This window comes from Helicoverpa armigera, chromosome 1, assembly GCF_030705265.1.
Source record: "Helicoverpa armigera isolate CAAS_96S chromosome 1, ASM3070526v1, whole genome shotgun sequence".
In the NCBI taxonomy this organism is placed as follows: Eukaryota; Metazoa; Arthropoda; class Insecta; order Lepidoptera; family Noctuidae; genus Helicoverpa; species Helicoverpa armigera.
The window spans coordinates 8290193-8303699 of NC_087120.1; the positions used below are offsets into that span (position 1 = coordinate 8290193).

Below are 13507 nucleotides of genomic sequence, written 5' to 3' on the forward strand. Positions count from 1 at the left end.
TTGTTTCAAGGCCTTTTTATACCTCTTTTACTATTTTCCTTTTTGAACCTTTTGTAGTATATGATATCCAATCATCATGTGTTGAAAGGTCGAATTGCCTACAAAGCCTTTGCAGGCAATTTACCTACGAACATTATCAATGATGTATCTTTGAAGTTGAGAGCTTAGTGCGTCTTGCAAGATCAAAGCCGGAACTGAGATGTCTCAGCCCGACCGTTTTATGGTATACCTTATAGTTTTAACAAAACAACTATATACTAGATGAAAAGTAGCCTTGGAAATATTTATATAACTATATGTTATATGAATAATTTCAAGCTTCTTTTATATCTACATATATTTCATACAAGTTTAATGATACCTACTACTCCTCCTTAATTTGAATTAACCACTACTAAGTAGTATTCGTTCAATCATAAAGTCGTTGGTATAGAAGTAACAATTATTATTCTGCATTTACACGTCACCCTTAACCAGCTTGTATAATGATACCTTTCAGAGAACCGAAATTGAACTGTCCTTGACGGACCAATCACTGTAGCGTGGAAACCCTTCATTAGCGTGAACATTGTAAAGTACTAGTTATTAAAACTGACAGTTTAGAAATACCCTTCCTGGATTTACGCAACCGCACTCGTTGCATATGCAATGCACGTCTAATTTAATGACGGGGTAAAATAATTGACGACCAAAACGGCTAACTACCATGTTTGTAAAGGTACGGGTCGAATAGTCATAGTGTACTTTCTGATTTATTCCCATACGAAATTGTATGTATCGTAATAAGCTTTTTAAAATTGCCTGCGAAGAAAACAAGGGGTGCAAGTTTGAGTTTGTATTTGTTGGGTTTCCGTAGCTTTACTTAAGCCTCAATGATTATAGCATAACAATTACTAAGTATATTTGAATTTGAGAAATAGGAAGGTATTAATTGTTTACACTGAATACTGAATTTGGAATGTTTCGACTTTCAGTCGTAAATATTATTTGCATGCTGCTTCGCTCTTGTTAACCGACGGCCAATTATTTTACATATGATCGGAGCCTACATGTACTGGAAACCGACCCCAATATAGTTGGGAAAAGGCTCCTGTGATGATGGATGATGATGATGATCAGAACCTACAGGTTGTATAGGTTCCTATCACGGTCCTATCTCATATGAAGAGCAGGCGCAGTAACAAACCAGACTAATTTATAGTAATAATGGATATTTTATCAACAAAATAAATAAAAGCTGCTTTACAATTATTGGAACCAGCAGTATACATACTTAGTTCACCTTTCAATATTTATGTCACCAGTATTGCATGAGCTCGACGAACGGTCTTCAACCAGATAGAGCGATGAGAGGCATATCAACCTAGTTTTGCACGGCCGTCAGAGACGCGAGATGAATGGCTACCAGTGGAAACAAAGTATTCAAGCCAAGGGCCTACCGTCTACGACCACGGATGAGACCATGTCGCCAGTCTTGAGGGACCTCACGGGGACAGTGAGAAATTGCCTGAAGACGTAATAAGAGCAAAAAATTCTTCAAGGAATAAAAAATTTTGTGGGAAGTATTGTTATTTTTGTATCATAGTAGATCTACTGATATCTTGTATTTTTATTAAAGTCTGTAGTAAATCTATTTGCATTTTATTATTTTCATATTAAATGTATGTCATATTAATATAATAGTACTAGGTAGATCTTAACTCATCTAGTGATTATATCTTTCAGGATTGAAAAGGTTGCTGAGTTCCGTATGTAATCAGAACATTTCCCCGACACGAGCCGATACTCATTTCTACGTAGAACAGTATCGAATTCGCCAATGAAATGCACCTGCGACGTTCATATGAAACCAAAGATTTATTACAAATGATATAAAGAACAGCTTTAGTGTTGTCTGAACTGAGTTAGTAATTTGTATTAGATCAGAAATAACTGTGATTGGTTTGTATTCGCTGCATTACCGAGTGTTGCCACGACCTTACAATATGTTCTATTAACGTTCGCTTACCGTTTCTATCTATACTTCCTCCTTATAGGTACTAGTCTCGGTTTTTAATCGTTCTACTGTTATTTTAGTTAAATAGGAAAAAAATCCTGAATTCAATCAAAGTTTTTAGTCGTTCTGATACTAGCCAAATTCTTGACCGTTATTATATGCGCTACCATTAATTTCCATACTGATTTATGAGCCCGAACAAATTATCGACGGACAATTTACAGTGGATACTCTTAGTCGTCGCGCTTCTCTTTCGGCCTAGAATTAATTGATATCACTTTAAAACTAGGTAAAACAGATATTCCAACTAGTGGCGTACAACTGTATTGAAAAAGCTCGCGTTGGCACAACCAGGATTTCCGATTTACCTCAGAAGGGAAACATGGCTTCCAGATAAGGAAACTATGCGCGATACCAACAATTTTATTACTTATTACATTTCTAAAACAGCAAAACGTACACACAGCTAAATATAATTTAACAGTTTAGTTAAATACAAATCAGTGTTTTAATGTTCTTGGTGCCATTAAACTTGGGTGAAACTATCTATGTTGATTTATCACACTTTTATGGACGCACGCTCATATAACAAATTGTATCTTACAGTTAAATTTAAAACCATGCTATGCATTAATTTGGCTATATAAAACACGTTGTTGCAGAACTAAGGGGAAAATAGCACTTATTAATTTTAACTAATTCATAGTAGCGTAAAAGAGCAGTGTACCTATTTACAAGTGCAGCCATCCATTGAGACGGAGCCACTTTGTTCTCTATCACCAAAGTTTTTAGCAGGCTAAAAATTTATGGAAGAATTCCGATCACAACCCTCTAATTGAAAAATGAAAAAGAATCACGCTAATCGACCGTGGGATCTCCGAGAAATCGATTTATTCTATGTGGGCTGGTAGGTACGTTTAGCTTTATATCTTTCTCGTTCGCCGACGCAAATTGTATATTCACAGCTCTATCAGATGAAATACTTACTGTCTTAATATTAACATCATATTTTTACGAATATGTTCGCCTAGAAAAAATAACTAAATAATTTCGTTAAAGCAATTTAGTGCGCGCCATAAAATATATCTTTTATGATGTATCGTCTACTCGCGGCGTTTTATTAATCTGTTTAATGCTACGATTCCTATGCAAAGTTAATATTTTTATTATAATAATATTTTATTTCGATTTTAGTCACTCTCGACAGCCCAAGTTCTCTTGGTGTTTTTAAATATTTAGGTACCTAATGCCTTGATTTTTTTCTTGCGTTTTAGCTATAAATTAAAAAACCTTAAATGAAAAAAGTGGAATTTGATAAACACATAAAATTAGAAACTTACAATAACTATTCGTTGACAATATAATCATCATTAAATTGAATAGAGAACTTGTACTGAAATGTTATTACATAAAAAATACCGCGAATACTTCTACATACAATATAGAAATTACCTTAAGCAAAACAAACTTTTAAATTATGTATGTTTCTTACAAACACGCTAAAGATTTATTCGTTTGACTACGCTACCGCTGTGAAAACAAATATTCCTCACACGCTATACAATATATTCTGTTTATGAAATCGAAACAGCGCGTATTGTTCGTTATAAATAGGGTTATATTTTAATGTTATTGCGTTATTCCAAACTTTGGCAATGATAACCGAATCTAAATGGCATCGTTATGATGGGTTACAGATTTTTAACCTCGATTAAACAGCAACATTTTATAGCGCTTGGTTCCCGCTGGTTAGTTTTTATTACTTTTGTTTTATTATACTCGGTGTTAAAATTCCAGTCAAGGGATTATTAGAGACAGAGTAGAAAGGTTTAGTAAAGTTTAATACAGCGAAGATGAGCAAATAAGAGCCCCGACAGTGTGATTGAAATACTGAAGGTCTGTTGTGCTTCTTATAAGCAATAAATTCACAACCTTCCACCGCAGCATAAATAGAATGAGTATCATAAGATTGTATATACGTACTGTCAAGCATATGACTTAGTTATTTGATATACATAAACTTAGGTAGAACATCAGATTGTCCAATCCGCCTTGAAACAGGGCCGTTTTGAAATGCGGCGGTTCAACGACTAGCCGGATTGAATGTAGCTGAATAAATTCGCCGCCATACGTCATTCAACCCACATTTCATATACTAAATCACACCTATATGAAATGTATTTCTGTTAAATAATAACCTGTGAACTTATTTAAAGCCGATAAAAATGAAGCTTTATTCGTCTATTGTTTAAAAAATATAAATCATATTGCGTATAGTTGCTAACAACACCAGCCGGTCCGTGAAAACAATCAAATAAGTATTGTAGGAATACATCAAAGCTTTCGAGGTAAAAATACTGAAGTTATTAATATACCCAAGGTTTTTGGTAACGAAAGCGTCAACTGTGGACAACATTCTTTTAGTTCGTATGTGTAATATTGTCTACAAACCATGCTGTGTTAATTAAAACTTACGAAGTTACAGGAGCTAGTGAATTTTGACATAATAAAATGCGTACCACGAGGCTGGAAGTTCTTCACCGTATTCTTGGTACAGAAACTTCAATATCTTTAGCTGTTTCACATTTTCCTATTGGCTTAAGTACAAAAAACGTATAGAGCTGTGGGAAACTACTGAAAATAACAATACAGTACGATACATATAATCTTATTACAGTATTAAATAAACATAGGATAGAAGCATATGGGCCCGATAAATTCTCTCACTAAACCCCGATAAAGGCCACAAGAATCCTTTTGAAATGCCCTTTGTATCTGACGTGATTTTTGCTTGTAATAAAGATTCATATATTTTACTCATAAATTATTTGGTTCGAAACAATTTAAGTTGTTCCATTGTTATGTAGGTTACTCTATACTTATGAAGGATTCTCTCGTATAACTAGATAGAAAAACCCAGTGGGACAAGTTATTTACTTTTCCATTTGGGAATTCTAATCAACTGATTGAGTGTACCTAATTAATCGCTGTGAAATGTGACGCCCTTGCGGGAACACATCTGAATGTATGCGTATGTATAAGTTAATGCTTTATGTTATGGCAAATATTGACTATTAATTAACTATAAATATAGGCTTAATGTAGTGGGTAGTAAATAAAATAAGAATACATATTTTCATAATTAGAAAACATGTACATTTATCCTGTAAAGATCCTTAACATACTGAATCATCCTTAATATATGTATACAGTACTTATTGATTAGATATTGAAAATGTCGACTTCACGGCGTGCGCGTATTTATTCAACTCTTAAAAATAAATTATAACGCTCAACGTCACGGCACATACCATTCACTATAATTTGCTTTTTGAAAGTAAATATCTGCCTCTGGTAAGAGAAGTATTTAAATACAAATTTAGTACCTAATACCTTATACCTATACTTTTTTTTTAATTTTCACGATTTTTTATGATGTAAAATATTATCCTAGTCGTTTTTGTCTATCACTTGGTTCCGGCTAATGTTTGAAAAGACTACCTACATATTTTTTCTAGATCCGTTGGACATTTTAATTAGCTAGAAGTTTAGGTAAAAAACATCGTCGCTGCCTTAAAAAGCAATTGCAACACTAGAAGCCGAGCTCTTAAATTATTAGAAAACGGCTGGACAGATAGTGATGACGCTGATGAAATTCATTTCAAAAGCCCATAGATGAGCAATAAATTAACTGTAAAAAGACAGTCATTTATTTAAGAGCTCGATAAAATAAAAGTGAGATCGCTGAAACTTCGTTACGAATAAAAAGTTTATTGAATTAAAATGTCGACGCAATATTGAAAGGTCGAAAAAGTTTTTACTTGGAAACACTACAGTTACGGTGTAAGTGCCATTTACCGCACTAGTGACTTTCCTTTGCAGTTTTTCAAACAAGTGTTTTAATAAAAAAAGAACCGTTAAAGATAAAAATACTCGAATAGAAATCTTGTCAATTAGGTACTTATTGAAATGTTCTGCTAAAGTCATGACCGGTTCATTCTCAGTCTGTGTTTTTTATCTTCAATTCAGATAAATTGAATTACACTAATTTTCCATACTAATGCATTAGCACTATGGTAAAAGTTTTAAAGTGCAGTGGGATGCGAGGTGTGAATTTAGTCATTTAACTTGTATATAACGATTAATTTACTTTTGAAATGAACCCGAGCTTGTTACCTACTAATTACAGACTTGAGAACATATAAAACAAACTTTTTGAACTCAATAACCATATTCAGAATTATAAAATACTAATAAAAGATTGTCAATACATATGTGTACAATCAATTAGTTAATAAGTTTAATAAAAGATTTAGGTATGTTGTTGCTAAATAAGAAAAAGAAGGATTTCAAAGTAAGCTGACATCTTTATTCCCGACGCTGAAACATGTGGCTTCATCCCACAACTCCAAGATAGTTCAAGAGATCCCCCAACTTCATTATCTCAGTTACGGTGGAAGGAACCTCTTCTATCTATTTATCTCCCAGTTCCAGCCGAGCCCATCAAGACATTACTTTTCTTACTCCGAAAGCCAAAGCTTTTGCACTCGAGTATGGATAAAGAAGAACAAATTTAAACTATGTACACTTTAGTGTTGCTTAAAATGTTCATGAAATATTACCTTCTTTTTTATTAGCTGTTAAGAATGGTTGGTTTTGAAACCTTCAAATTTTTGTTGTTTATTTTTTTTATAGTTATTAACTCATTATGTTCTGTTCATTAGATAAATTATAAGATACGGATAGGTAAAATAAATGACAATACCCTGGGCCTTGCCGGGCTCACCCTTGTTTTTTGACTGTTTGGTAATCCCTACGTTATTTATTATAAACCCCATGTTATGAAAGTGTGTTCTAATAAATTTTTCGTATTTGAACATTAGCTATATGGACGCTCATTTATTGTCCGATGTAGGTTTACTTTAGCTTTGAATATGATTCAAAATTGTGCTGTAAAATTCGGAAGCAGGTATAGGTTGAAATTTTCTATTCTAACCAGAAGCAGTTGAATAGCGAATGAGAAATGTGAGATGATACGTTGCTTTGAAAAGAGCAACAGAACAAAATAGAGTAGTCGGCTACTGTAGTGGCCGCGATTAGTCAGTGTTACGAATCGCTTGTTTCATTCAACCACGGAACGGAACCCACCGACAGCAGTTTATTACGAGGCTTCTGTACGTGTTTTTTCAAATCATATAATAGAACCTTTTGTAATTCACAACAGTTATAATATGTTGCACTCTTATGTTTGTCTCGTTTATTTAAAGTTAGTCCTTGGAACATCTAGAGGTCAAGTTCAACATGAACACGCTAAGTTCTAGATAAAGCTATTGTTTGTACAAAATTAACTTGTCTCGCAAGTGTTGTTTTGATTACATTACAGCATAGAGCACGAGACCCTTTTGTAGAGTTGAGTTGAATATTCTTCAAGATACTCTCTAAATGCTCACATTGTCTGAGCTTGATAGTTTGCTACAGCGAAAATAAGCAAGTTAAAATTAAGTTTTGGAATTTAAGGTAGCTGAAGGAACAAAAATTTGATCATATTTCCAAACAATACGAGCTAGATACATAATTGAATAGAACTTTACAACATTCATAGAAACAAGACTTTCAAGTTCAATTTGAACCATCTCATATTTTTATACGGAACTTCTCTTCGGATTAGGGAGTTCAACCTCTGTGCAGCGGGCTGTATAATGTTTTTTAGCTTGTTTATTAAATTCAGTGTAAAGTTGATCCAATTCAGCAGATATTATAAGGAAATAAATTGATAAATATAACTTCTGTACACCGTTGTTGTAATTCTACAAGGCATCAAGTTTGTGAATCATTTTAATTAGAAAATACGACTAAAGAAAATTATATTCCGGATGACATTTTTGGTCACCTTTTTACTCTTTTTTAAGGCTCATGTTTGCCTGATGTTTATGCTTAACAACTTTAATTAAGCAGGCACATAAATATTACCTAAATTCGTTTCAAACTGCTATAATGTTATGATAGCAAAATATTAATTTTCATTACAATTCGTTTGCATAAAATATTCGGCGTACATACGTTTAACATTGAAATCAGATTATAGGTATTTCGTTTTCAGATGCATAGTAAACGCGTGATAAAAATATTAAAATCCTGATATCTGATTTGATTCTTTCTTACAACACAGGGTATTATAAAATAACACAAAGTAATATCTGCTGCCAACTAAGTAACTTAGCTTACACCAGATTGTATGAAGCATAATCGGACAATCATAAATTCGTATTACTGTTTCATAGCCATCGATATATCTACTTACGTTTATGCTGTTTATATCTACTTGTTTTATGTTTAACTTAACTGAGATTAAAAAGTGTTAAATACTTGTACAGTTTAGATGGCAGGGTCAAGAAAACACCGAAAGCAATCATTTTAAAAGGAGAAGAAAGTAGTCAAGTAATATAAGGGCTTAATGTATAGGGAGGCTGGCCAATGAACATATCATGACTCTCGTGGAAACATTACTGAGCCTAAGCTCGTATAAGGCCCCTAAGCTCGGAAGGTAGCTTATTCCGACAATATTTCATTCGATGTGTGGTCATGTAATTATTGTGTCCACGTAAGCAATAAATCCATTGTTAAGTCCAGAAATAGAATGCATAGTTTGATGTATAAGGCGAGTACGCCGCCCCGCAGCAATTGCAACGATGGTGGAAGGTGATGGGCTGTCCCACAGACGAATCCACACCGCGACTGACTACTACTGGTGGATCGAACCAATCGATCGCCACCACGTCATTACGAGCCATCATACTTCCACGCGCCAACTGAGCCTTCTATCATGCACTAATCAATTTTATAATTATGCTCAATATAATAGAACAATGGGATCATCACTATCTTTGTTCCGTTTTATGTGCTTTGTATTTTGTGTAACACAATAATGTCTGTTACTGTAAAATTAATCATCACAGGTCTATACTATCTAATGCAGCGTGGTATTATACTTTGCTACTAGGCAATTCAGTGGGTACGTAAGGGATTATTTTCATAATAACTATTTAATATCATTAATTATACCACTGCAACATGTTTAACCGGTTACACGGTTATAATTAAAAAGAAAATTAATTAAGATATACATGTTGTGTTATAGGTATGAACCCTTTTGTTTCTACAAGCCTAGATTAAGAATAAGTCTAAATCTTGCTGGCTATTTTAAGGAATAAAGTTTATTAATGTACGTTCATCGTAATGAAAGAACATTGGGTGGGCGTAAACATCAAATATCTAATGATAAATGGATATCAATAGAGGCTACCTACAGCACGGATCACATAAGAAAATGTTAATAGGCATACTATGTAACAGTCATAAAATAAATAAAGCAATTTTTTATACGTTACGTGCATGCGTCAACTTATAATAATTTGCTGGAAAAAAAATATTTTCAGTAAATATTTGATTTTGCGTACAAATGAATAGTAAAGTCTTTAAGAAAACACTGACACTTTACTAATAAGAGTTAAATCACGTGAGCTCACTCCATACTAAGAAGAATATCTTAGCAAAAACAATCTTATAGCTAAGTCTGAACTTTAAATGAAATACATTGAAATGAATTCGCTTCCCAAAATGTTGAGTAGTTTGCGTAATCGGCTGGCTAATCCTAGATTCCTTTTACATTTACCTACTATGCATTTACCGTCGTGGAACTGGTCAGAAATCAGTTTTTATTGGGTGACCCGGCCGAACGGCCAAGCTACGTAGAACTTTTAATATCTTCTTTTTTGAATAACGAAGCCTCGAGGCTGACATTAATACCAAAAACTTTTACGTTCCTGATACCTATACACACGCGATTGTCGTGTCGGCTTATACAATAATGCTATTTATTAATACAATTATGGCTGCCAATTATTTTACTTAAACCTCCATTGGATTTTCTCGATATATTACACTTTGGAGCTTTCATACTACCCATTACCTTTTACGGACGTTTCAACAGTAGGTACCTAGTGTTGAATATGCGTACAATAAATTTTGAACCGTAGTGTCAACGTTCATGGTTCATTATCTACATACTTACCTAGGTATTTTACTCATGTTTGATCAGAGCTTAATCATTAGGCATTAAACATAGTTAAAATTAATCCATGTCTATAGATGGTTTATATTACTATCTATAACTAACTGTACGTATTTGATATAATTCTAAATCCCAAGGTTCGACTGACAGCCAATAACTGTGTTACCTTGTCTGACTAACCAGGCCAAAGTCGTCTGATTGCTATCTACGGCATCCGTACCTAAACTTCACTGATCTGACTCTATATATGCGGATGTGTCTATCAATATTTCAAGTCTTTGGCAAGCAAATATAAACAAGATTAGAATTTAGAATCATCAAAAATTATAATCTTAAGAAAACATGAATGAACGCCCCGAAGTTTAAAATAAGGAAGTCCAAACGTTGTTTTCCGTAACCAGACAGAAACTAGACTAATCTCAAGTCCAGGGTACTACCACCTATGTGCGAAAAATATAAATAGGTTCATCCATTTCATCGTGAAAGCGTAGGAAACGGTTGTTAATTTACAAAATAAAGCTATTTAAGTAAGGCATTATCAAATAGGTAATAGTGATATACATATGTCAAATAAAATTTATAGACAACATGATAATGAGCTTTATCACGATGTTACTACACTCTTCCTTTTCAGTCTCAATACAATTATAGCAAAGCATTAAATTGAGTCCATTGGCTAAGCGGCAATTAAGAGAATAATAAAAAAATAACCTTTCTAATCTGCGTTGGTTGAAATTTAGCACGACTGGCCTTTTTGCCAAATTGTTAAGGGATGAGAGGTTAGCATTTATGCGGACAAAGAGAAAATGTTATCGGGCCTACCTGAGCGCGGACATATCAGTATATTATTATGTTTACTGAGGGAGTTTCTGAAAGTTCTACATACATACGTACGGTCTGATGCTTCACTGAGAATTAACGCTAGGTCATTTATTATACTCACACATACATTAACCTTCCCATGTGATACAATTTATGTAATCTATAGTATCGACATATTTTTTTAAGTTGTATGTTAAAAATATTTAGCATTATAGCTATCAGTCGTCATTCAATTTTTATATAAGAATAAAATCTGTCTTGTTATAAAGGGAAATAGGAATATTCCCATACACGAAGAAATATGTTGTAGATACTCGGAACACGAGTGCTCTACTGTTATTGCGTGGGTTCAAAGATATTCCCACTGTGCAGTCATCTGTTAACAAATTTAAATGATCCATAAACTATAATACGACTATACAAAGATAAAAATAGATATTGTGCGTGTAACTCTAGAAATCTTTGTTATTTTCTATTGGAGATATGCAGAAATTCTTTTGAAAATAGAACAATAAGTTTTATTTAAAAAAAGATTAATTTTTGATAAACTACGAGTAGAATCTTTAAGAATTATATACTTTTTTAACATTTTTTATTGTTGAATATTATTGTAGATCTTAGATACTTGATTAGTCTAGAAAACCCTTTAAAATCGAATTAATAGACGTGGGTGAGTGCCTTGTTTTATCCAATGTTTATTCGTAAAAGTTGATTGACAAACAAAAATATCATTTCAAGCCGCCCGGGCCGTCATTACAAGTTTTAATCAAGCTCGTTTCATCACCTCTTAATTGTCCTATTTGTTACCCGTTAACTTCACTTAAGTTCAATCACACTTAATTTTAATTTTGTTAAACACAAATTATATTAGGTAACGATAAAATGCGTCAGCCAAATATTTGTATATAATTCGCAAAGCGGGTATTCAACACGCAAAAACAGAATGCAGTTCTTCTAAAGTTCCGTAACTTGTTGCTACGGCATAGCGCGGCAATACAGTAAGTTGAAAAGTTACCGATGGTTGACTACGCACTACGTTTAGTAAAAATAGTAAAATGGTTTTAATGTCGCAAAATCGCACAGCAATTGGATAAGGAAATTCACGTATCCTTGTAGATTTTATTTTGAAATGTAAACCATAAACAAACAACCCAAATTATCAAAAATACATAAAAGCCTGAAATAACATCATCCAAAGATGAAAATCTGCAATTGTTTATTTTCGACATAAAATCCAAGTTGGGATAAAAGTATGTCAAACAATTTGCGGACTTCAAAGTTTTAATTAAGTTATAATCTTACCTTATTTTATTCAGACGGTGAAGGACAGCCTGCTGTACAGGGTCAGCTGAATGTTTAGATAGATCGCGACAGTTACCAAAATTATAAGGCAACGTGTAACTTTGGATAGAATTTTTGTAATATTAAAAATTTTGTCGTAATAATTTGAATGACGATTGTTTATTTTTAGGTAATATTCGTGTGAATATTTGAGTGTTGGAGTTAGTTTGCGGCGGTTTGCGGCGAGCGTTCAGTTCGCGACTCGGTTCGGATGGAGCTTGGGACGCGGGACGCGAGCTCTCTACCCTCGTGGCGGCGGACGACTGTTCGTTTCTTTCGGGTTTTGGTTGATCGCAGCGACTCGAAAGCTACCCGCTAGTGACGTGCGCACTTCCGCCGCTTAACAATATTACTTGCCATTTCACCCGACACCTTGCAGACTATGCCTCCCGCAAGCGCTGTAACTCCATTCCGAGTTATGCTATTTAGAATTTTATGTTCAACGCACTTTATGCTTTCCAACGGCTCATAAATTTGTCAGAAGGCACAAAAGATTTCTAAGATAATGCTATGTTCTAACATTATTTGATTTGCTAAATAAGCTGCTGTATACGGAATTCATAAAGGTTTCAGAACTTTTTAGTATTTTAAGCAAAGTTTTCGCAGACAACCGAATACATTCTAAAACAAAAGGTGAGATCGCTGGCACTAGTATGATTGATTATTATGCAAAACTGTTGTGTGTCTTGGTGTGATTGATAGAAGGTTGGTAAAGCAAGATAAGTGACAGGTGTAGCGTGCTGATGATTAGTGAAAGTTAAAGTATCTGAATAATGGCAATGAGTCATCTTTTGTCGAATTCATGAAAAGACGAAGTCAAATTGAAAATTGTATCGTATCCAAACGTTATTCTATTTACACGGGGTAAATAGCTTTGTCTGCCATAAATCTACACTTGACTCATACTCAGTTTTTCTACCCCAATTTGATTAAAATATCTATTATACATGAGTGATGAATAATACCTAATCATTTGATGGCTGAAAAGATCAAATCGGCTCGATGATTATATCTCATGTCCCATCTCTAGGCGTGAGTTGCCGCCCGCCCCTTATCCTAAATGTTGCCTTAGCGGTTCTCTATACGACTTCCGATACGTCTTAGGTATACTCTAGAGAATCACTCCATTCTCGAAATACCTACTTCAAGAAAAGCGATATTTTATCTTTAATAAAACTTATTCTATATTCATATGAGACAGAACCCGCGTACAGTTCCTATTTTTGGGTATTTTTGGCAGGTTTGTCAACCCACTTAGATATTGACTGAATTTTGTC

The 13507-nt window shown here is 33.8% G+C and overlaps 1 protein-coding gene across 2 annotated transcripts in view; it reads right to left on the reverse strand.

Moving 5' to 3' along the window:
• LOC110378121 (uncharacterized) overlaps positions 1–12516 on the reverse strand; it is a 119090-nt gene extending 106574 nt beyond the window's left edge. The window contains exon 1 of one of the 2 annotated variants that reach the window (XM_049841632.2): positions 12192–12516. The gene's annotated coding sequence lies outside the window, so the exon portion shown is untranslated. The remainder of the gene's footprint in view (positions 1–12191) is intronic. The other variant, XM_049841690.2, reaches the window with a different exon arrangement.
• Between the last annotated feature and the right edge of the window lie 991 nt (positions 12517–13507).